Here is a 24,366-nt window from a genome sequence, read left to right on the forward strand (position 1 = left end):
GTGCTCAATTGCGGGTTTCAACACCCACCTCACATTTGGTTTACTCTTTCCTTCTTCCCTCATCTTGGATTCGCTTTCTTAATTGCATTTTGATTGAATGATTATGAATTGTTGTGTGAATGAGTTTTCTTCCTTCCCCTCCCACCCACCCTTTGTGCCTTTATTTTGAGCATTGAGGACAATGCTCCATTCTAGCTTGGGGGAGTAGCTATTCGCTAGCTTGGGGGGGTTATCTATATCTCCTGGTGGTTTCTGAATCCATAGTCTCATGATTGCTTGATTTATTTCTCTCATACTTGCCAAAGTCTATTATTGAGATTGGTTTTCTATGTTTGGATGGCCATGAGCGCCTTATTCAGTTGACTTTTGGTATATGTAGTTTTGATTGATCATGCTTTCATATTGCACTATTGTATATGCATTCTTGAGTATTGTTGGTTTTGTGAATATTTGTGTGTATAGTGTCTTTCCATGGCATTCAAGGCAAGTTTCAAAATGTTTTGTTTTAAAGTTGGACATAATTGGGCTTTAGCACCTAGAATACCCTCTTTGCTAGTTGTTAGAGGTTTTTGTGCACTTGAATGTCGAGGTTGGTTCACACATATAACATTGCCAAGGTAGTAGAACTTAAGGGCTATGAGACCTTAGCTCACTTGGTTTGTGGTAAGATGGTTGTCGCTCTCTAGCTAGTTTAAGCTTTAAAGGTGATTTTTGCTACTCCACTACCATCATTTTTGTGAGGATGTGTCTATTTTGTTCTAGCCTTCTACATTTCTTGCATGTGTGGCGTTTGGATCCTTGGCATTGCTAGCTTATATCGAGAATTTGGCTTAATCTACCCAAGATCGAGACCGAACCAACCTAGGGGAAGACGAAGGCAATTAGGATTTTTGTTTTGTTTTATTATTTTCTATTCTTTTATTTTTCTTTTGCATTTGCTCATTTAGTAACCCAATTTGAGCCATTTTTCCTTCTTTGGCATAACCACATTACAAACCAATGGACCTTTGCTTTATTTTCACCTTTATTAGTTTTTGTGAAGCATCCTTGGGACTTGATTTGTATTTTTGGGTTAATGAAAGTGAGAAAAAGAATGAAAAAGAAGTGAAAAAACTCAAATTTTGGTACTTGTGTTTATATTTGTTATGTTGAATGGGTTGAGTAAATGAGAAGAAAATAAAGGAAATGAAAGAAAAAGCCGCTCAAAGTTAAAAGAGGCGAGAGCAAAGAATAAAAAGAAATGAAAAAAAAAGAAGAAAATATTGAGAAAATACAAAAATATTTGTTGTTTGGTTGAAAAAGATTAAGCTTGGGGGAAGAGTTGCTAGAATTTTTGATTTGAAAGTTGGTAGTTTATTGAGTTTGAATTGAGGAATGATCAACCTTGCTTCACTTCTAAGTTTACCACCAATTTCCAAATTTATTTCCACACCCTTTACCCTAGCCTAAACGTTTCAACCCTTTTAAGACCTTTTGACCTTAGTGAGGTTTAGTTACTACCGATGGAGGGTAATCAAGCCAAGCCTATTGAGCGAGCTATCAATTCCAAGATGTCGAGCAGCCTAAATGTTTTTCATTGATTATTTCTTCCGATTCCTTCGAGGAATCTCGAGATATCACCTTAAAAGTGGATGCAAAACTAGTGAGGATGCGGGAGTATGGTTGGAGATAAGGAGGAGTGTAAGTCCCTCTAAGTTCTCTACCCTTTGCATGCTTTATGTGTGTACCAACCTTAACTATTCTTTTTCTTGGCTACCTTTAATGTCTAGAAAGGTTTGTATTCTTGTGCATTTAGCCTATTGTTTGTGTTTAGTTTGAAATATCAAAACTCGAGTTTTCTTGATTTCACCTTTGCCTTGAATGTTATCTTTTGTCGAGAGTTATGGGTTAAACCTCTTAGGAAACCCTCACGAGAGCTTACTCGTCCTCTTTGGCGACATAGGGGTTTAAAGGGCTTGATGCATACGCTAAATGCATCCGTGATTCATACGACAGTGAGTTAGTGTACATTCTTTCTCTTTGTTTCTATTTTGTTTCTTTTGCTTTAAATAATTCCATCTTGTTCTCTTTTGCCTTAGCTTTGCTCGAGGACCAGCAAAGGTTTAGCTTGGGGGAATTTGATGAGTGACATTTATGTCACTCTTAGGGAGTAGTTTTAGAGTCATTTTTGTGTTTATTTTATCTTATTTTCCCTTTCTTTTTATCTTATTTTATCTTATTTTCCCCGGCAACGGCGCCAATTTGACAAGAGAATAAACGCGTCGTCAATTGTCTATCCCTAGATCAAATACAATTTATACAACCTAAACAAACCTAATACGAGTATAAGGCAAGCATAGGGGTCGAACCACAGAGAACGGTAAACACCACCAAATGTTATCAACAATTAAGCTAGTCCGGAATAGGGGATAAATAAACTAAAGTCTAAAAATGCTAAAACAAGAAATAAAACATTAAGGGAAATGGTTTAGGTATAGCATTCACTTGAACATAAACAAAGGCATAGAAGTTGAATTAATTATGAACTAAACATGCTCAAATATCGAAATAAAGGATCCAATCTAGCCGCCTTCCGGGGTCAATTGGCTTCTCCTAACATAGCCTCTATGTTTCCACATTAGAACCATATACTAGGAGGTACTATTAAATAACAATAGATACTAATGAACCTTAACTAAGTCAACTTCCGTTTCTTGTTAGCAAAGATTCACCTTTAATCAACCAACAATGTGCACTTGCAAGAAGATTAAAGAATATCAAGCATATAAAGACTTTAATCACAAATAAATCAATTCTGAACCCTAGAACATGCTCAAGGTCCAACTACACCACAACCATCCCCTTAATGGGGAAATTACTCACTAATCATGATAATAACAAGATTAATCAACAAATAATCAAGAATCAACATGATCAACAAGCAATACCAACAACTAAAATAATAATCAAAATAAACAAATAAAAATAGAGGAGAGAGAGTAAGAAATTGCTCATTAATTGAAGATGAAGGTCTACAAAGGATTGAACAAGCTCCTTCTTCAAAATCCAAGTTCATTAATGAAGAAAAACTCACTTTCTCTCTCTACCAAAGAAGACTAATCCTAACCTAACCTAAAACTAATTAGAGAGAAGAATAGATAGTTATTCCCCCCTAATTACCCCCAAAATTGGGTATTTATACAAAGCTAATAAAACTAGGAAAAGAAAATAAAAAAAAGGAAATAAAAATAAAGAAAGAAAAGGAAATAAAAAGAAAATCAAATAAAAATAAAAGAAAACAAAAGAGAAAATAAATAAGAAAAGGAAAAGGAAAGGAAATAAAAATAAAAGAAAAAGAAAAAAGAAAACCAAAACCAACCAAAATCCCCAAAAGAAAAAAAAACATCAAACGGTTTTTTTTTCTTTCTTCTTGGCTGCTCTGATTCGATTCTCCTACCACCATCATCAACCATTATGATTAAATCAATGCTCTAAATCAATGGCTATCAACACCAATTGCATCATCATCGTTTTTAGACCGATTGATCTTCATTAATAACCACGTGTATAGCTCGTGAAATGGTTCGATCGAACCGTGGGTCGGTGCGGCCGAACTACGGGGTTGGTTTGGTCAAACCATGGGTATGTTCGACCACTCCTCCTCGATTAACGAAACCCACAAAGTCTTTGTCTCGAACTTCGACCGAACCACCAACGGTTTGCCCGAACCCGATTGAATTCGAATTTGCTCTGATTTGGGGTTGTTGCTGTGCGAATTGGTGATGCGGGGTGATAATTGGTTGGAGGTTGGGAACGGTGGTGAGGTGGAGTTAATTGGTGGCTGAAGGTGAGGGTGAGCAGGGGTTGCGCGTGGTCAGGTGGTTCTGGTTGTTGCGCGGTGGTGTTGCGGGGTGATTGCTTGAGGTATGGTTGTTGTCGTGGCTGTTGGTGGTGTGTGGTGTTTGGTTGTTGCTGTGGTTGCGTGAGAGGTGATTTTGGTGGTGAGGGTGAGTGAGCAAGGGAAAGGTGGATGATGGTGATGTGCGTGGTTGCGTGAGGGAGCAGGGGAAGAGTGTTGTGTTTTGGTGTGGTGTAGGATAATGAAGGGTGCGGTGATGGATAAGGTTGGGCAGCAGCTTTGTTTGGCGTTTGACTCAACTTGGAACCCGAACCCACTTGACATAAAACCCGAAACACCTATAACCAAAAACACGAGGGGATTACTAAGAGATAAAATAAAATAAAATAAAATAAAGGTAAAATAAAGTAAAATAGAAAAAGAGAAATAACACTAAACTAATAAAGATTAAATAAAACTATACAAGCAAATAAAGTAAAATAAAATACGAAAATAAACTAAAGCTAATAAAATAAAGAAAATAAACTAAAACGCTCCAAAATTACCGAATAAACAAGAAACTTTATTAAAAAGAAAACAAGAGAAAGAAAGGGAAAATAAGATAAAATAAACACGAAAATGACTCTAAAACTACTCCCTAAGAGTGACATAAATGTCACTCATCAACCGTCTGAGGATGACGTCTGTTGGGAGTGGGATTTCACCCGTAAAGGCCACCCCAGCTCAAGCGGGGATTCAAAAGGGTTCTTACCTTCAGAGCCGGCCAAGCGAGAACCGCTTGCAGGCGTGGTGAACCCTGCGGTTGCTGAGGGGTTGACAAGATCAAGGCACAGGTTGCCGCCTACCTTCTCGAGTCGCCCCGCTATCCGCATCGTCTTAGCCCCGGCTGAGGCGCCAGGAGTGGACGTAGAGGCGGACCTTTTTATTTTGTTAAGAACGGCTGGGGCCTCCTCTCTAGCCCGCTTGAGGTTCTTCTCAAACGATTTCCCAACTTCTCCCCCCTGTGAAAATAAACAAGTCAAGGTTAGTATCCGGGCAAGACAGTTTATAAAATAAACTTAAGAAAGGGTCAGACGCTTATTACCTTGGCCCTGAGCTCGGCCGCAGCTTTCTCCGCAAGATCTTTGCGGATGGTCGCAGAAGACCGCTTGGGGGTTTTCTCCGACTGCAACATGTTTAGCGCTTCTTTTGCAAAAAGAAAGAAATTGGTCAATCAATTCCGATAGAAAAATACTACAGACGGTGTGAACCCAGGCGCATACGTTTATTAAACATGTGCCCTAGCCCGCAGGCGGCTAGGAAACATTCATCCCTGAACCAGGCGCTCTTGGGAATCCAATTCTTAGGGACTTTTATTGTTTCCCCGGTTGACATAGTTGCGTATGTGAGGCCGAAAAAGTCTGCCTCGATTATTTTGTCAAAGTCTTCCTCTGGGATCCGGGGAAGAGCGCACTTCCTACCCAACAAGTCAGGCTTCTTATTGTACAGACGGAATTCATAATTATCCCGTCTGGTTGGGGCTGACATCAGGTAGAACCTGTGCTTCCAGCCATCGAACTTTGGGACCTTGTCCAAGGTCATCATGTATTGCGGCTGTGTGGTTAGGGTATACCACGCTCTCCAACCGCCTGGGCTTCTGCTGAGGTAATGCATGCTTGCAAAAGCCTCCTAGCCGGGGTTAAGCCCTTGGAACTCGCAGGCGGCAACATACCCTAGAATGTTGGTCCAGGAGTTGGGGGTAAGTTGCCAGAGCCCAAGGCCGTAGCCTCTCAAAATTGCCTTCACCGCCTGGTGAAGGGGGAAGCGAAGGCCGGCTTTGAACGCTGCCTCATAACAGCCAAAATAGCTGTTGGCGTTCTCTTGATCATCCCCCCAAGCGATGGTGCCCAGCTCAGGCGGCACCCGGATCTTATACCCGTCTCCTAGCGGGTGCATTTTCCTAAAGTTCTCTAAGTTCTCTCCCATCTGGATTCGGTCCTTGGAGGAGACGTGGATGCTGAAGGGATCGTCCTTCTCACTCCACTTTTTCCTTTCCTCCTCCTCGCTATCCGGAAGAGGGGGCAAGTCATCGCTGCTCTCGGAGGTAGAGGCGGAGCTGTCGCTCTCCGTCTCCCCCTCGCTTTGGTCTATGGGGGCAGAGGCGGCCTCGTCGCCGCCTTGGTCGCACTCTTCCAAAAAAGAGTTTGCAGGGGTTGAAGGGGCGCGCAGAGGGGATCTCTCCAGAGCCGTCTGGTTTCCCTGACCAGACGTTTCTCCCTCAGGCGTTTGGCCGCCTGAGCCTTCGCTTTTGTAATTCGGGTCCGTGGCCGTCTGCATTGTCCGATCCATGGTGTCCTGCACAGACACATAACTGGTCAGAATCCATGGCAAAGGGTGGTCCCAACACCCCGAGCCGGCACTCCCAGTCCTAGACTCAACCGACCCTGGTGACCGGCTGGACTCTAACCTAGGTCGTGCCGTGTGTGTTGGTGATGCATCCATTTATTGCAAGAAATATGTACAAGCGGTGAAAAAAGAAAAGAGCTGAGAGAGACAGAGACGGTACCTTTCGAGTTGGTATCTGAGTGTAGGCGGGACCGGCTGTATAGCTGAAGAACAAGCCTTTTTGCACACGTCTGACTCAAACAAGTGACTTCTGCTCTCTCAAAGTTTTTCTCTCTTGGAAATTTTTGTAAACGTACAAAATTATGAGGGTAAAACGGCTATATATAGAGGGTAAATTTGGGGGCATTTCCGTGCCGGAGCGCCAACCGGAGCGTGACATGTGTCACAGATGCCACATGGCGTGCCACGTCACATCTGTGAGGGGCAAATGTTTAGGGTAATTTTACCCCGCCACGTGGTCCAATCAGATGATGACACGTGTCAGCCTCATGATGGCCCAAAGTGGACCAATCCCTGCTCGACACGTGTCACCCCAGAAAAGAAGGGAAAAATGGCGGCCTTCAGGCCCAAATCCCGAGAATGCCGCAAAACGGCGCAGCCCACCAATGATTAGGGTTCAGTGACCTAATCAGGGGCGCAACTCCCAAAGACCCTATAAATAGGGAGATACCCCTCACTTTGAGAAAAGAACGTTTGATCATTTAATACACCTGCATTCTCTTACATCAGAGAAACACCAGAACTTGGAATCCGAGCAGATACCCACCTAAATTTCCGTACTCTTTATTCCTTTTCAAGTTACTAACTTGATCGTCGGAGGCGGAGCACCACCCAACAGTGTCTCCGTTTGTTTCGCAGGTACAGCTCATCCCGGATCAGTCTTCGTGTTGTAACTCTCTCGAGGGACAAAAATACCCAAAACAAAAGCCGTCCTAAAACTAAGTATAATGCTAATTTGCAAATATTTCAAACATTAGACACCTAAGACTAGTTATAATTGACATGTTATAATAAAGAAACTGCTCATTAGGTAAGAAATGAAGAAATTGGGAAAGTGAGCACCCGAGGCAACTACAGCACCCGAGGCAACTACAGCACCCGAGGCAACAACCTCAGGTTATGCTACGCAGCTGCAAGCAGCCAGTCACCAAACTGCAACAGCTGCCAGGCAGCCGCAGTAGCAGCCTAGGCAGCTGCCCAGGCACCAGCAGCAGCAGCCTAGGCAGCTGCACAGGTAGCCGCAGCAGCCACCTGGCAGCTGCAGCAGCAGCCATGCCGCTGCACAGGCAGCTGCAGCAGCAGCCTAGGAGCTGCACAGGCAGTTGCAGCAGCCACTAGGCAGCTGCACAGGCAGCTACAGCAGCCACCAGGCACATGCCAAGGTAGCTGCAGCAGCCACCAGGCACCTGCACAGGCAGCTGCAGCAGCCACCAGGCAGCTGCCAAGGCAGCTGCTGCAGCAGCCCATGCAGCATCCGTTCGTGAAATCGAGTCGTTCATGCAACTTTGTGTAATTTTTGCGTACTTGCATTGTTAGTGTATTATGGACAATGTTTGTGAAAAATAATTCCAAACGGAAAAAAATATAAAAAAGGGCAAGTAGAAGTGGAAAAGGCGATTTTTGGTAAATGCCGTCCTAAAACTGAGTAAAATGATCTTTTGCTATGATTTCAAACATTGGACACCAAAGACTAGTTGTAATTGACATGTTATGATAGATAAATAGCTCATTAGATAAGAAATGTAGAAAACGGGCAAAGTAGTAGTGAAATAGGCGGTTTTGGGTAAAAGTCGTCCTAAAACTTAGAATAATGCTAATTTGCTATGATTTCAAACATTGGACACCAAAGACTAGTTGTAATTGACATGTTATGATAGATAAATAGCTCATTAGATAAGAAATGTAGAAAACGGGCAAAGTAGTAGTGAAATAGGCGATTTCGGGTAAAAGCCGTCCTAAAACATAGAATAATGCTAATTTGCTATGGTTTCAAACATTGGACACCAAAGACTAGTTGTAATTGACATCTTATGATAGATAAATAGCTCATTAGATAAGAAATGTAGAAAACGGGCAAAGTAGTAGTGAAATAGGCGATTTTGGGTAAAAGCCGTCCTAAAACATAGAATAATGCTAATTTGCTATGATTTCAAACATTGGACACCAAAGACTAGTTGTAATTGACATGTTATGATAGATAAATAGCTCATTAGATAAGAAATGTAGAAAACGGGCAAAGTAGTAGTGAAATAGGCGATTTCGGGTAAAAGCCGTCCTAAAACATAGAATAATGCTAATTTGCTATGGTTTCAAACATTGGACACCAAAGACTAGTTGTAATTGACATCTTATGATAGATAAATAGCTCATTAGATAAGAAATGTAGAAAACGGGCAAAGTAGTAGTGAAATAGGCGATTTTGGGTAAAAGCCGTCCTAAAACTTAGAATAATGCTAATTTGCTATGATTTCAAACATTGGACACCAAAGACTAGTTGTAATTGACATGTTATGATAGATAAATAGCTCATTAGATAAGAAATGTAGAAAACGGGCAAAGTAGTAGTGAAATAGGCGATTTCGGGTAAAAGTGATGAGTGGCATTTATGCCACTCTTTTATCCTTTTTCTCTAAGGATTCTCCCCTCGTTTGCACTTGTTTGGCCCTCTTTCTAAGAATTTTTACTTAGCTTTGCTTTCTCTTTTCTTTCTCCTTTATCCTCCCTTTTCTTAGTTTTCCCGCTTTGCTCTTATTGTGCTTTTCATGCTTATGCTTTGTAGGAACCATCGAGATTTTAAAGAGGAGGAAGCTAAGCTCAAAGGAAGCTAGAGGAAGCATGATTCAGAAGAGGTTCGGCCGAACCTCCTGATGGTGTGGCCGAACCAAGGTGTGGCCGAACCTTCTCAGTGGTTCGGCCGAACTTCGAGGCAGGGGCAAGATGAAAATCGGCAGTTTTGCAGGAGTGGCCGAACCGCAGGAGTTCGACCAGACCAGGATCAGGGAGGTTCGACCGAACCTACCCATGGTTCGGGCGAACCTACCCTGTAGTCCGGCCGAACCTTCCCATTTGTTCGGTCGGACCTCTCCTTTTGTCAGCTGACTCTGTACGGACTATATAAGTCCCTTTTTTTAGAACGTTTTGGGGGGATTAACTTAGTTTTAATTTTCTACATTTTTAGCTTAATCTAGAGAGAGAAACTTCATTAGTAGAGAGAGAAAGTGTGGATTTCTATTGATGAACTTGGATATTGAAGAAGGAGCTTGATTGAACCTTTGTAAATCTTCATCTTCGATGAATGAGCAATCTCTTACTCTCTCTCTTTACTTTTGTATCTAGTTTTGTTTGCTTATTTTGATTTTCCTTCTTTACTTATTGATCATGTTGATGCTTATTGATTTGATGATTGATATTGTCTTCAATATGATTTGTGAGTAGTCACCTAGCCAAGGGTGTGGGGATGGTGTAGTTGTTAATTGATTCATGCCTATGATGTTGGGGGTTATGTTAATGGTGATTAAAGTCTTTGTATGCTTGATATTCTTTGGTCTTTCTTGCAAGTGCACATTGTTAGTTGATCAAAGATGAGTCTTTACTAACAAGTAACGGAAGTTGACTTAGTTGAGATTCATTACTATCGACAATTCTTTGTTTGCACCTTCTAATATATGGTTCTAATGTGGAAGCATAGAGGCTATGTTAGGAGAAATCGATTAACCCCGGAAGGCGGTCAGATCGAGCTTTATTTCGATATTCTTGCATGCTTAGTTTACCATTGCTTTGCTTCTGTGTTATTGCATGATCAAGTGACATCTACATCTACCCATTTCCCTTGGTGTTTAGTTATATTGATCTTTAATCATTCTTAATCCTTAGTTTAATCTCTTAGTTATTCATACTTCTTGTCCCGAGATAGCTTAAAGTCTTAAGTAGTGAATGCGGTGTTCATGCATGTCTCCCTGTGGTTCGACCCCTCTATTTACCCTATACACGTATTAGGTTGGTAGAGCGTTATAAATTAATTTGACTTAGGTGTAGTCGCTCAACGACACGATTATTCCCTTTTCAAATTGGCGCCGTTGCCGGGGAGACGGTTTCCATTGCTATTTCATTGCTTGTTTAAGACTATCTCACCTTTATTTGTTAGTGGTCGCTACTTTTGTTACTTGTCAGTGCTTACGTTCTTCTTAGCTTTGTTGTATGAACAGAGGACGAACCCGCTCAAGATCTTTAATTCCCATCGATCCAGAGCTAGAGAGGTCTTTGCCCCACTTCGAAGAGAAGCAAGAGCAAGGAGTAGAAATTCCCGCACTCCAACGAGAGGAGTAAGAGAATTAGAAGATACTCCACCCTCTTCACCCTCAAGTGAAGAATTAGATAGCCCTAAATCATCTTCGAATTCAGAAATCAACCCTTTCTCAACCTATAAGTTTGAAAGTAAAGAAGGTTCTAAAATGGGAGAGAATACGCCTTTGAGTCGTCTTGGGGCCCCCGAAGCTTTTAGAGCGCAAAGTGGGATCCTAACTCCTACTACTCAAGCCAACAATTTCGAGATCAAGCCTAATTTGATTGCCTTGATTGAGAGGAAACAATTCTCGGGTGGAAAGTTTGAGAGTCCTCATGAGCACCTAAAAGAGTTTGAGAAATATTGTGACACAATAAAGGCCAATGGAGTGACTCAAGAATATATTCGCCTCAAAATGTTTCCATTTTCGCTAATTGGGAGAGGTCTAGAATGGCTAGAGAAGGAGGTGCCCCCTAATTCTCTCACGACATGGGACCAAGTGACTACAGCTTTCTTGAGGAGGTTTTATGACCATAGGAAGACCGCCGAGGCTCGGTCTTTGATTCAAGGTTTTCGCCAAAAGAGTGGTGAGTCTCTAAGTGCGGCATGGGAACGATACAAAGAGCTTCAACGTCAATGCCCACACCATGGGATACCCAAGTATCAACTCATTCACACTTTCTATGGAGGTCTCACACCTCAAGGAAGAACAAGCCTAGACGCCGCGGCCGGTGGTCCAATTATGAACAAAGGAGAGCATGAAGTGGAGTGTATTATAGAGGAAGCCGCAAAGCACTATGATGATTGGTACGAAGGAGAAAGGGATGCTACTTCTAGCAAGGGCGTTTATGCATTGGAGCAAGCCAACGCAATCAACAACCTTTCTACCCAAATCTCCAAAATGACCAAGCAAATGGATGAATTGATGAAAGAAAGGCCCAACCCTCATGGTAATATCTCCCCTTCAACCAAGGGAGGCAATGGTATGGATACTTCCTCCCCCTCTTATTACAATACAATGCCCCAAGGGTGCATGTTTTGTTCTAATTGTGAAACCTATGATCATGATACCTCTCAATGTGTCTATGCTTGTGAAGTTCAACCCCCTTCCCATGAATATGATAGTAATATGGAAAATGTCAATGCTATGAATTTTGCTCCTAGAATGGGAAATGTAGGAAACTTGAGGCCAAACTCCAATCAAATGGGGAATTGGAATCAAGGTGGAAACCGTGGTTGGAACCAAAATGGTGGTGGTTATGATAACCAATACCATGGTGGGGGAGGCCCTTCCAATTTCAATGGAAGAAGCTACTCTAACCAAAGAGGATATGGTAATCAAAACCAACAACCTAATTCCCGATACCATGACCATCAAAATCAAAATTTTGGTGACCACGGTAGCATGGGAAATAATCAACAAGGCAATGTTCCTAACCAAGGCACGGGAGGCAATAGGGGCCAATTTGTTCCTAACTATGCCCAAACTAATAGGCCCCCGGGTTTCCATCAATCCCAACTTCCTCCACCTCAACAACCTCTTCAAATTGAAGCCCCTCCAATAGATCCCGTGATGGCTAAATTAGATGCTCTTTTAAAAATGCATGAGGAGGATCAAAAGAAACATAAAGAGGCTCAAAAACGAACCAATGCTCATATGAAAATGCTTGAGACTCAAATTGCTCAACTTGCATCTAATTCATCCCCTTCTTCTTCTTCTCCTTCTTCTTCTCACATCCCAAGTCAAGGAGTCAACCCAAAACCTTTGTATGCCGTGACAAACAGGAGTGGGAAAGTAGTAGGGAGTGACCCTTTAATTGAGGAAGAACCCCAAGAAGAGGCAGAGCTAGAGAATGAGGGTGAAAAACCCAATGAGCCATTGAGTGTTGAAAAAGAAAAACATGTTGAGGTGCTCAAGGAAAAAGAAGCCACCCCCTTGCCCCTAAATCGCCAACCTAGAGAGGAGAAGCTACCCTTTCCACAACGATTTGTGAGAGCTAAACTTGATGTCCAATTTGGGAAGTTTTTGAAAGTCATTAAGAATTTGCATATCTCCGTCCCTTTTGTTGATGCTATGAAGCAAATGCCCCACTATTCCAAATTTTTGAAAGATCTTTTGAGTGGGAGAAGGGAGTGTGAGACGGTGAGTTTAACCTCCAATTGTAGTGCAATTCTTTCCAACAAACTACCTACCAAATTGAAAGATCCGGGTAACTTTTCCATCCCTTGCTCTATCAATGGCATTGAATTTGATAAAGCCTTGTGTGACTTAGGAGCAAGTGTGAGTCTCATGCCCTATTCCGTCTACCAAAAGCTTAGTGTAGGAACCCTCTCTCCCACTAACATTACTCTCCAACTAGCAGACCGTTCCGTTAAGTTCCCCATGGGCAAAGTTGAGGACATTCCCCTTAGGGTAGGAAAGTTCACATTCCCCGTGGATTTCTATGTGCTAGATATGGATGAGGATGAGAGGATTCCTATAATTTTGGGTAGGCCATTTCTAGCCACTTCTAGAGCTATCATCGATGGGAAGGAGGGGAAAATATCCTTTAAAATTGACAATGATTCTATTGAGTTTGATTTGAACAATGTCATGCAACAACCCTCCTCAAGTGGTGAATGCTTTAGGGTAGATATTCTTGATACGGTTCTTGATGAATTTTCTCGCTCCCACTTGCATGTCACTAATGATCCCCTTGAAAGTGTGTTTTTGAATGAATCAAAGATAGGTATTCACAAAGAAGACATACAATTCTATGAGGATTTGCTTGAGGAAAGCAAGGAGTGCAAGGGCGCGAGCATGGAAGAAGAAGCTCCTTACATTCATGACCTCTTTCAAGTTGAAGAAAGAGAAGAGAGCCCCAATGGTAAGGGAGCACCAAAGGTAGACTTGAAACCTCTACCTTTGGGCTTGAGGTATGCATTTCTTGGTCCCAATGAGTCTTTCCCCGTGATTGTAAATTCTAACCTAACGGAGGAGCAAACCTCCCTCTTGATCAATGTTTTGAGAAATCACAAAAAAGCTTTGGGCTATACCATTGATGATATCAAGGGTATAAGTCCATCTTTATGTATGCACAAAATTGATCTAGAGGGAGATGCCAAACCCGTCAGGCAAAGGCAAAGAAAGCTTAACCCTTCCATGCAAGAGGTTGTGCGGAAGGAAGTGGCTAAGCTTCTTGATGCGGGAATTATTTACCCAATTGCTCATAGTGATTGGGTATCTCCCGTGCAAGTTGTGCCTAAGAAAGGGGGCATGACGGTAGTGAAAAATGATCATGATCAACTAGTACCCACTAGACTTGTTACCGGTTGGCGCATGTGTATTGACTATCGCCAACTTAACACAAGTACATGCAAAGATCATTTTCCACTACCGTTCATTGATCAAATGTTGGAAAGGCTTACAAAGCATTCCTTCTATTGTTTCCTTGATGGTTACTCGGGATTTTTCCAAATCCCAATTGACCCTAAGGATCAAGAGAAGACAACTTTCACATGCCCCTACGGTACTTATGCGTATCGTAGGATGCCTTTCGGGCTTTGTAATGCCCCCGCAACATTCCAACGTTGCATGATGTCCATTTTTAGTGATATGATTGAGGATGAGATAGAAGTCTTCATGGATGACTTCTCCGTTGGAGGAGCCACCTATGAAGATTGTCTATCTAATTTATCTCGTTGCTTAGAAAGGTGTGAGAGGGCTAACCTCGTGTTGAATTGGGAAAAGTGCCACTTTATGGTCGAAAGTGGGATTGTTCTTGGGCACAAAATTTCCCATGCCGGCATTGAGGTTGATAGAGCCAAGGTTGAGGTCATCGAAAAACTTCCTCCCCCCACCAATGTGAGGGAAGTGAGGTTTTTCTTGGCCATGCCGGGTTCTATCGGCGCTTTATTAAAGATTTTTCAATGATCGCTAAGCCTCTCACATCCCTATTGCAACAAGATAAGGAGTTTGTGTTTTATGATGCTTGTCATAAGTCCTTTTGTAGGTTGAAAGAAGCCCTTTGCACCGCTCCTATTGTCCAAGGTCCGGATTGGTCTATTTCATTTGAGCTCATGTGCGATGCAAGCGACGAGGCCATTGGATCGGTTCTTGGACAACGAAAGAATGGGAAACTTCATGTCATACATTATTTGTCTAAAACTCTCAATGATGCCCAACGAAACTACACAACTACCGAGAAGGAGTTCCTAGCGGTTATCCATTCATTCGAGAAGTTTAGAACCTACCTCATTGGTTCTAAGACAATTGTGTATACCGACCACTCAGCTCTCAAATACTTGATAGGTAAGAAGGAAGCTAAACCAAGGTTGTTGAGATGGGTTTTAGTCCTCCAAGACTTCGATTATGAGATGAGAGACAAGAAGGGAGCCGAGAATGTGGTGGCGGATCACCTCTCAAGGTTGGGCGGTGCAAGGTTTGAAGATGATGGCTTGCCAATAGAGGACGCTCTAAGAGATGATGTGCTTTATGTCCTTGAAGTGAAATCGGAGCCTTGGTATGCGGATATTGTGAATTACTTAGCTTGTAGTGCCATACCACCAGATTTCACTTCACAACAACGTCGAAAACTCAAGCACGAGGCCAAGAGATACATTTGGGATGATCCCATTTTATTGAAAAGAGGGGTCGATGGTTTGTTGAGGAGATGCGTCCCCAACGAAGAGGTTCAAAGTGTTCTCCATATGTGCCACTCTTCTCCTTGTGGTGGGCATATGAGTGCTCAAAAGACCGCCTCAAAGGTCCTTCAATCTATGCTCTTTTGGCCTTCTCTATTCAAGGATGCGTGGATATTTGTCAAAACTTGTGATAGATGTCAACGGATGGGAAATATTTCTAGAAGGGATGAAATGCCGCAAAACCCCATCCTTGAGCTTGAAATTTTCGATGTGTGGGCTATAGACTTCATGGGCCCTTTCATTTCTTTACATGGGAACAAGTATATTTTGGTCGCTGTTGACTATGTGTCTAAGTGGGCTGAGGCTGTGGCTTCTCCGACGAATGACTCTAAGGTGGTGGTCAACCTTTTCAAAAAGGTGATCTTCCCGAGATTTGGTGTTCCAAGAGCGATAATTAGTGATGGGGGATCGCATTTCAAGCACCACACCTTCGTTCGACTACTTGATAGATATGGGGTTTCTCACAAGCGGGGGCTTGCATACCACCCCCAAACGAGTGGCCAAGCGGAGGTCACCAATAGAGAGCTCAAGGTGATTTAGGAGAAGACGGTTGCTAGAACAAGGAAGGATTGGTCCTCCAAACTTATTGATTCACTATGGGCTTATAGGACCGCCTTCAAAACCCCAATAGGGACCACTCCCTACAAGCTTGTCTATGGAAAAAATTGTCATTTGCCCGTGGAGATGGAGCATCGAACGCATTGGGCAATCAAGCAAATCAACTTTGATCTCCATAGTGCGGGTGAGCAAAGGCTTCTAGAGCTACATGAGTTAGAGGAGTTGAGGATGAATGCCTACGATAGCGCAAGCTTGTATAAGGCGCGGACTAAGGCTTGGCACGATGCTCAAATTGTCAAGAAGGAATTCGACAAAGGCCAAAAAGTCCTCCTATTCAACTCCCGCTTGAAGCTTTTCCCGGGCAAACTTAGGTCAAGATGGAGTGGGCCGTACATTGTCACGGAAGTGTTTCCTTATGGAGCCTACGAAATTTCCCAAGACGGCCACTCCCCTTTCAAAGTCAACGGTCACCGTCTCAAGCCCTATCATGAAGGATTCCCAAGTAATGAACCAGTTTCTGTGACACTTCTTGATGTGCATCGTCAATTCGACCCTCCTTGATCAACTCAAGCAACGTCGAGCTAACGACGTTAACCAAAAGCGCTTCCGGGAGGCAACCCGAGTTTCTAACCCTTTTATACTTTTTCTTTTCATGTTGCTTCTATTTTTCCATCTACGACTTTGGATTGTTTGGATTTTTGGGTTTTGATTGTGCTTTGGTTTTAGATATACTTTGCATCTAGCATGATTGTAATGTGTTTAGTTGTGTGTTAACGGACTATTTTTACTTGCGTAATTATGGAAGTTTGGCCGAACCACTTCATGTTCGGCCACTGCAGCAATTTCAAGGATTTATGGCAACATTCTGCCAAAACCAAAAATATTGAATTCTGGCAGAAGGTTCGACCGAACCCATTAGAGGTTCGACCGAACTTATACTGTAGTGCGGCCGAACTTCCCTGGGTTCGGTCACTCCTAAATTTTTAGACATTTCCAGCAACTTTCTGCCAGAATCTGAAAATTTGCAGTTCCAGCATAGGTTCGACCGAACCCAAGTATGGTTCGACCGAACTTATTTCGTAGTGCGGCCGAACTTCCCTGGGTTCGGTCACTCCTCTCTTTTTGCGATTTTGCTGGAACTTTCTGCCCGGATTTTAAAATGAAGAGTTTTGGCAATGGTTCGACCGAACCACAGGGGAGTTCGACCGAACTTTTACTGTGGTTCGACCGAATATACCCTCGGTTCGGCCGAACCTATCTTCAGAGTCGAAAAAAAATGCTTCCATGTTTTCTATTTTGCTGCATTTCCGTGAATATCACTCCCATATTCGTCACCTACCCCATCCTTCTCCTTCTCACTCTAAACCTCCATTGCACCTCCCCTTACAACCTCAAGTCTCCATCAAAATCACTCCAATCTTCATCCTTTCTCACTTATTTTCCATCCTTCACTCAACTTTTGCAATCTCTACCAAAAATTCCTACCAAACAAACCCATCTTTCCATTTTCCCCAATTTCAAGGGTTTAAGTGCTTTGGTGTTTTTGGGTTTTTACTTCCTTCCAATCAATTGTGGTATGTTTGTTCTAGATTTTGCAAGTTTATTTCTTTGATTTCTTATAGTTTTACCATGTTTTACATATTTAAGTGTGAATTATGGTATTCTTGAAATTATTAGTAATGACTTGTTTATTTCATGTGGTTCTTGGGATTGACTTGTTGCAATTGATTGGTTGTTTATAGTAGAACATGTTCTTATGATGATTATGCATGTTTACCTTGGTTTTATTTTGATCTCAATGTAATTGAGTGTTGATTTCATACTAGGGTATTCATGTTACCATTTTATGATTGAGAAATGCATGAGTTGGATGTTATTGGAGATTGTTATTCATGGTTTTGGCTTGATTTTGATGGTCTGATGATTGGATATCATGAAAATAAGGGGACATCATGCCAAATTTCACCTAGACCTTGTTAGGACTAATTTAGGAATGACATAGGAATCCTTATTCAAACCTTGGTCCAAATGTATTCATGCATGCCTTGAATTGTATACTCTCAAGCATACACTTTTACCTTGGTTAAGTACTTGGCTTCTTATGTCATTTCCTATCAATTTGTTCTAATAATATGCTCTTGGTGAATTTGTAGAACCACGATGTTCGGCAAGGGAAAAGGAAAGTCAAAGAGGAAGAGGGTGGGAGAATCCTCAGCAACGCAATTCCCACCTCCTCCCGGCATCAACGATCATGGCATTATTGCTCCGGACGAGCAATTTTGGCCTATATATGCATCACTCATCAAGCGTCCGATTAGGTCCACAAGGTTCTTTTGCCCTCAAACTTTGAGGAAGCTGGGAATATTGGATGAGGTGACTAGGTTGGCTCAAAACTTTGGTTGGGGCGACTTCATCCACCTCCACGCTCACACTTACGAGCGTGTGACCTTGGAATTCCTTGCCTCCCTCCGCAAGGAAGTTTTTGAGCCGGAAGATGTCGATGAGGATCCTCAACTCATTATACACTTCAGGATGTTCAACGAGGATCACTCTCTAACGGAGAGTGATCTAAATGAGATCTTCTTTTGGCACGCCACTGGCCTTGATCACTCGTCTGAAATGACCTCCTCCCATCGCATTCCTTACAACGAGCAAGAGTGGTGGAGGAGCATCACAAACAAGGATAGGTTCCAAACTAATACCTCAAAGGTCAACAACATCATCCATTTAGCCTTGAGGTATTTTGTACGGCTTCTACAATACGCCGTGTTCTTCAAAGCCAACCTCGGCTCCATGGTAAAAGACGAGGTTGCTTGCCTATTCTTGGCCGACAATCCTCAACGGCTAAAATTTCAATGCTCCTCCACCTTTATCCAGCGGCTCTTGGATACTAGGGACAACCGTCTAGGTGATGAAATTTTTATGGGTGGCATGATTACTATCATTGCTCTCTCTTTGAAGGGTGGAGCATACAAGGACCAAATTGAATTGCTCCCCCCCGTGCACCAAAACCGAGAAGAGCTCACCGACGAGTTCCCTCCCTATGCTCTATCCATAAGCGCCCTCCGTCACAGCCGCTTCCTCAATTTCACTACTAGCAAACGCCGTTTTATCCTCCTGGTCGATAGGGAGATCGAATGGTGTGTCCTCCCGGACCCTATGACCCTCAACACCCCACCCCCCTTGCTACGCCTATTGGGAAGGTCCCATCGACCCTACCCAACGCGTTGGCACCCCCCCATACGACCCCTATCGTCCGGGTGGGTGTGATCCGTCTTATGACCCGGCGAAAACTACCAAGTCGGCTTTCCTCAAGCATGGAAAGCGTTATCGGTGGATTTTTCTTCAAGTATAGAAAACCGCCAAGTCGGCTTTCCTCAAGCATGGAAAGCGTTATCGGTGGATTTTTCTTCAAGTATAGAAAACCGCCAAGAAGTCGGCTTTCCTCAAGCATGGAAGGCATTATCGGTGGAATTCTTCAAGCATAGAATGACACCAAATTCATACGTCGACTTTCCTCAAGCATGGAAAGTGTCATCCGGTAGGTTTCTTCAGGCTTAGAAAGCTACCAAACTCATCTGTCGGCTTTCCTCAAGCATGGAAAGCATTTCAACAAACATCATTCGGTGGATTCCTTCAAGCTTAGGAAGCTACCAAGCTCATTTGCCACCGATACACTGGTGTCAGATAAGCGTTCTATCCCTTTACTCTTTTATCTGTGGAATTAACATTTTTTGCAGGTATCGGCGTATACAGAGTGATTTAGGATTGCAGAACGTCTTAAATCATTCTCCGTCCCTATCGATTACTTTGACTATCGTTTTCGAAACTGACGTTTCTACAAACTTAGTCAAAGTGGGGGCTTCTGTAGACACCTAAAAATGTCTCCCCAAAACCAAGCCCGATGATAAATAACCTTTCACTGCCACTGTTGGTCGGGTTTAGTATTTAATCCCGAGAGTGCTTAAAAAATCGTATTTTATTAAATTCATATTTTTGAAAGGTCCATGGATCAGTCTTGGTGTTTGGTAAAAGCATAGTTTTAATTTAAGCCCAAACCTTTTTTATTTTATTATTATTTTTTGCCCAAATATTTTATTTAATTTTATTTATTATTTTATTATTTTAGCCCGAATATTAAAAGTCAGAAAAAAGCCCGTAATCATCAATCGGCACTCAAAAAGCCGAATGAAATTAGGGTTAAAAATGAATTTAGACGGAAAAGTGAACTGGAATTGACCGTGTCACAGTCAAGCTTGACCGTGTCACGGGAACACTTCCCGTTTGACGGTGGGACTTCCCGTGACACGGGAGGTTCTGCCGTGACACGGGGAGTTCCGTGTCCTTTCCGCGTAAACCCTTAACGCGTTTTCCGTTCCGTTTTCTGAAAATTTCCCGCGACACTCCAAAGACTGACCGTGTCACGGGAACTTGTACCGTCTGACAGTACAGTCTAACCGTGTCACGGTGCAGTCTGACCGTGTCACAGGATATTTTTTAGGGTTTTTTTATCATTTTAGGGTTCCGTGTGCTCCCTCAGCACATTTCCCTATAAATACCCCTCTCATTTCTGATGAACGGAAACCAGAATTCTATTATTCTTATTTTTCCTCTCTTCTATGCTCTTAACCTAAACACTAGCCTACCCTTTTCACTTCAAAATTCCCTCTTCAAGCACTCAAAGGAGTCCATATTTTACTCGAGGTTCTGTCCTTAAACCAAGGCGTGAAAGGTAGAATCGTTTGAGGGTTTGGCCCCAAAATTAACCTTGTTTTTATTTAATTTAATTTAATTGTTGTTTTATTATTTCCTTGAAGTTACTAACTCGTTTTATTATTTTGTAGTTGCAAGCAAACAGATTCAAAGTAAGAGTAATGCTCTTTTTATTATTATTTTTCTAACGATTTTTTCTGTTGTTAGAATTATGATTAAATTGGTTCTTTTTATGTTTATATTGATTCTATTATATTTATTGGTCACCATATTGCATGTTAAAGGGAATATGTAATTGAAAATCACGCCTAATAAGATAATTTGGACAACCGGTTTAGGTTCCTTTTAATCTTGTTGTTTAATCAAGTGATCACAATATTTTAGAATTATATGTTGCATTAATATTCAAACAATTTAGCCTAATAATAGTTTGGAGCAAATTGAATATTTTATTGTATGCCTTTGAGATCACAGGAATGCTTTTCAATATAAGAATCGAGTAGAGGCCAATACGGGCGAATGTGACTCCATGACTCACTTCGTACCATCATCCCCGATCCTCCTTTCGTGGTTCCGAACCATATGGAGTTAGTAATCTCATGGATTATGAATGGGGTGTAACCTTCACGGGTCAATCGTTGTTGCTTATCGTTGTCCCTTATCGTGGTTGCCTTTTTATGATCCGTGGACGGTTTACAAGTTCCTTAAAAACTTGTTGGCGGCTCCCTACTTTATTTGTCCCTAATCGTTGTCCCTAATCGTAATGTCAATTCCCACTTCCTATGAGTGCCAAGCATATTCACAACATGCTTTTAACGTAGGCGCACCTAGAACGACGCCTACAATTTGGCGACTCCACTGGGGAGGATTCTTAATTATTTATCGATTTGAGTGATCGGTATTTAATTAAGATGAGTGGATGAGACTTGAAAGGTTCTTGAAAAAATATTCCTGTGATTAATTTGGCATTTTTGCATCTGCATAGACATTTTAACGTCGCATTTAGGTCTGTACCGTAATTGGATAACTTGGTTGCGCGCAAAAGCAAACAGGGCACCAGTCAGATTTTCTGACTGCCGTGTCACGGCAGAGTCTGCCGTGTCACGGTACAGTGTACCGTCTGACGGCACATTGTACCGTGACACGGGAATTACTGCCGTGTCACGGCAGTCCTAAAATCAGTCCGGTGACCTATTTTCTTTTACCACAGTCGACTTCCTTCGATTTTTCTGAAAAAACGTATGTGTTCTACATGCGTCTTAGCCCCGGGGAATTTAAGCTCTATCTACCCAAAAACGCTCATGGCAATAAGGGTTCATCCGAGTCATTAAATTCACCCAAACCATGGAGTCGAGTTCGATTTCATCACGAACCCGCGGAGCCGCCCGTTGGCATACACCCTCAAGGGAGGCTGCCTTGCTAACGCGTCCAAACTCTTAACCATGGTACCCTTTTGACACCCAAAGCTTGACCAATAGTTGAACATAGATCTTGACTTTAGGTTGCGAACTTTTTTTGCATCATCGTGCCTAAATGCTATGTGTTTGTTCGGTGCTAACCCTAATGTGTTTGCTCTTTTTGTTTGACCCATGACCGAGGGTTTTTATTCTCACATAGTAATTAGTACGGAATTAAAATCGATTAAAATCTGAAAAAAAAAAAAAAAAAAAAAAAAAAACTGACCTGGAACTGCGCACCCTGTCACGACATGTGTCTGCCGTGTCACGGTGAACAGTGCCGTGACACGGGAAAGTCTACCGTCTGACGGTAGACTGCACCGTGTCACGACAGTTTGCACCGTGACACGGTGCCCAGCAAAGTATCATGTCAGTCTTGTTCTCGATTTTTGTGCGAATGCTGTGTCCAGTTTTGGGTCGTGTCTAGCTATACGGTCAAAACACGCGTCCATAACCTCACTTAATCACTCACATGTCGTGTTTACACACTTTTTTGCTTTAAGGCGTGCACCACTTTTTGACCGTATTTTAGGGAAAGTCTTGTCGTTATGTCTTTTTTTAAAAGTCGGATGGTATCCTCCCTTTATAAATAAACAAGCAACGTTTCAAAATTTTTTTTTTTTTTTAAAAAAAAAAAAAAAAAAAAAATTATTTTGACCGTGACACGGGAATTTATCCCGTCTGACGGGAGAAGTGTCCCGTGCCACGTCACCCTTTTTTTTAAAAAAAAAAAAAAAAAAAATTTTGACCGTGATACGGGAACTTACCCCGTCTGACGGGAGAAAAGTCCCGTGCCACGTCACCCCTTTTCAAAAAAAAAAAAAAAAAAAAATATTTTGACCGTGACACGGGAATTTATCCCGTCTGACGGGAGAAGTGTCCCGTGCCACGTCACCCTTTTTTAAAAAAAAAAAAAAAAAAAAAAAAAAAAAAAAAAAAAAATTTGACCGTGACACGGGAATTTATCCCGTCTGACGGGAGAAGTGTCCCGTGCCACGTCACCCCTTTTCAAAAAAAAAAAAAAAAAAAAAAAAAAGAGCGTCAGTTTAGCCTTCCGTATTAATTTGGTCCTCGCGTTAGTCATTTTGGTTATTGTTCACATGTCTAGCCATACGATCATACCACGAGTCTTATAACATCACTTGATCACTCACGAGTCAAGTATAGTCCACACACTTTCTTTATGTTCCGACTCGAGTCGTGCACCAGGTCGTTTATGATCGTATATTAGGTTCATGCACCCTTTTTCGTCATAATAAAAAAAATGAGTGGAGTTTTCTCACCTGTTTTCAAATGTCTATTTTTTCCTTCATTTCCTATCTTGAGCAATGAGTCAAACAATTAAGTGAATTGTTTTATTTCACAGTACTTGTTCAAGGAACAGAGATAGATCAATACGGTTCGAGCCATTACCGCAACAATCTCTCAGATCTAATAGGCGTTCAAAGAGAACTTTGTCATCTCCGTTACTCATCACCTTTCAATGGCCACTAAAGAAGACATTGAGAACATCAACAAATCCATTGAGGCACTGTCTTCCATGATGCAAACCCTTACCACTAGGGTCACTACCATGGAACAAAACAAGGTCACTGTTTCCATCTTTGACAAACTGAAGGAACAAATGAGTAAGATTTCTGAGGATTTCACTTATGTGGAACGGCCTCCCACTCCTTTGGATGTGAAGGATAGACTCCCTGAAAAGTTCTCCACTGCTGATATTCCAAAGTTCAAGCCTACTGACAATCCAATATTCCATTTGAAGGCGTTCTCTGCAACCATGGCTCTTAAGGGATTGGACGTAACACTCTTCCCTACGGTGTTCCCTCTCTCCTTAGAACATGCTTGCCAACAATGGTTCTATTCCCTAGATGCCAAGCGTACTGCGACTTGGCAAGATGTCACTGACAGTTTCATGAATCGTTACAAGTGTAACATTCAAACTAAAACTTCTGAACGTGAACTCTCCATTCTCAAACAGAAAGAGAATGAAGGCTTCACCGCTTACCTGAACAGGTGGAGGGAAACAGCTTCACTCTTGGTAGATCCTCCCAAAGAAAGAGAGATGGTTCGCCTCTTTATTTAAAATCTGACTCATAAATATAGGGAACATCTCAAATTTCTTCCATTGAACACTTTCGAAGCTGTATACGACATCAGCATCAATATCAAGGATGAGCTAATAAAGACTGCTGGTAGTAACAATAATAACACTTGGAAAAACAAGAAGAACGACCATCCTTCTTCTTCGTCTTCTAAGCACGAAAATACTACCAACAATATAAGCCAAGTTGATATCAATGAAGTGTTAGCCCTTGATACTCCACTGCCCAAGAAGAAAAGAACTTACACTCATTTAGGAATGACTTATGATGCGGTCTTTGATCGCCTTTACGGTCAAGGCTTGATCACGCCTATTGGACCATTTCCAGAGCCAAAACCTGAAGAAA

At 42.1% G+C, this 24,366-nt stretch overlaps 1 non-coding gene across 1 annotated transcript; it reads right to left on the reverse strand.

Moving 5' to 3' along the window:
* Positions 1 to 11,053: 11,053 nt before the first annotated feature.
* Positions 11,054 to 11,159, reverse strand: LOC145565786 (small nucleolar RNA R71). Its single transcript, XR_014095167.1, has one exon. It is a non-coding gene; the product is annotated as a small nucleolar RNA R71 (small nucleolar RNA).
* Between the last annotated feature and the right edge of the window lie 13,207 nt (positions 11,160 to 24,366).

This window comes from Chenopodium album, chromosome 1 (genome assembly GCF_948465745.1).
Source record: "Chenopodium album chromosome 1, dcCheAlbu1.1, whole genome shotgun sequence".
Lineage (NCBI taxonomy): Eukaryota > Viridiplantae > Streptophyta > Magnoliopsida > Caryophyllales > Amaranthaceae > Chenopodium > Chenopodium album.